Genomic DNA, 1,497 nt, shown 5'->3' on the forward strand with positions numbered 1-1,497 from the left:
GTGAGGGAGAGAGAAAGAAACATATAGAGAGACAACAGAAAGAGAACAAGAAAATATTTTTTTAAAATGTTCCATTTCTGCCACGATCTTTTTACCCAGAAATACATTCACCTGAATGAAACCGAACCACGTTTCCATTCGCTGCCGTTGCTGCTTCTCCTTCCAAACATTGCAGGAAACGTTATTATTTATTGATTGTTGCTTTGAGGGTGAACTCCTTATTTATCTTTATGTTTCGTTTAGTTTCCAAAAAGAACGTTTTTCTAAAAAACTGAATTCGATAAATGTTCATACCGTTAACAGACAACCAACCGAAATTCCGATTCATTGTCGAGCCGGCAGCTTCCCCGGGGAGTTGAACAAACATTTCGAATCACACTCGAATCTGCGGGGGGAGGGGGGGGGAACGCTATTGGATTTGAAGTCCAACGACTTGACAACTCGGCCATCAAAGCTGCATCATTCAACAGTAATTTGGTCGATAGAATACATTCGAAAGCCGGCCTTGGATCACTCCAGGAAGTCATTGCATTCAAGCGATCAAAGCGTCCGGGGTTTATGTGAGGAGGGGTTGAATCTTGTGGAAAATAACCATTCGATTTGGAAAGAAGCCTTCAGATATTCGAAAATCTGAGTTCCCTAAACGCACAATTCCACTGATTAAATAGTTTGTGTAACAACATCAGTTACATTGGAAAAATATCAGAAATTCATGTTCCTTTTCAAATGCAGCAGCACTAAACTTCCCAGTCTGGATGAAAATTAAAATGATGAATCGAGAAAATAGAGCACAGAGGGAGACCAGTGGAGACCGAATGGTCACGTGATGACGCAACTAAAATGATCACGTGTCTGGATTCCTGCAATTCTCCCCGGATCGCGGTCAGAGCACAAGCCAGGAGGAGCAGCTCAATTATTAAATCAATTATTTTTTTATTACAACTCCTTGGTTTCCAGTGATTCAAAGACAACCATTTCTACATGGTGTCAGGAGTGGACATTATAGCAGAAGCATTTGAACGCATCAACCTCCTTGCTTCATAGAATCGTAGATTCTCCAGCGCAGAAAGCCATTCGGCCCAACAAGTCATTACTTACCCTCCGAATGAGCACCGCAGCCACTCTCCACAAGAAGATGTTTAATGGGCAATGCAGCACCAGCTCGGCTAGCTCAGTCGGTAGAGCATGGAACTCTTAATCCCAGAGTCGCGGGTTCAAGTCCCATGTTGGGCGCTTCCTTACTATTATCGGAAAAGATTGATGCTGAATGAACTGTCTTCACAACAAGAAGGCAAGGTTATGTCGCTGGACTGGGAATCCAGAGGTCTGAACTAACCCTTGGTGACAAGATTTAACAAATCTGGAATTGAAATTTCGTCTCAGTAATGGCGCAGAAAGGTTCTGCTTCAGGCGGATCAATTTCCACAACTGGGAACACATTTACACAACAGGGAACGATTTGACACAACCACAGCGAAGATCTGTCACCAGCAGAGT

The 1,497-nt window shown here is 43.0% G+C and overlaps 1 non-coding gene across 1 annotated transcript; it reads left to right on the plus strand.

The window, feature by feature from the left end:
- The first annotated feature begins 1,160 nt into the window (after positions 1-1,160).
- trnak-cuu (transfer RNA lysine (anticodon CUU)) lies at positions 1,161-1,233 on the plus strand. The gene has a single exon. It is a non-coding gene; the product is annotated as a tRNA-Lys (tRNA).
- The last annotated feature ends 264 nt before the right edge of the window (positions 1,234-1,497 follow it).

Source organism: Scyliorhinus torazame, chromosome 24 (genome assembly GCF_047496885.1).
Source record: "Scyliorhinus torazame isolate Kashiwa2021f chromosome 24, sScyTor2.1, whole genome shotgun sequence".
NCBI lineage: Eukaryota > Metazoa > Chordata > Chondrichthyes > Carcharhiniformes > Scyliorhinidae > Scyliorhinus > Scyliorhinus torazame.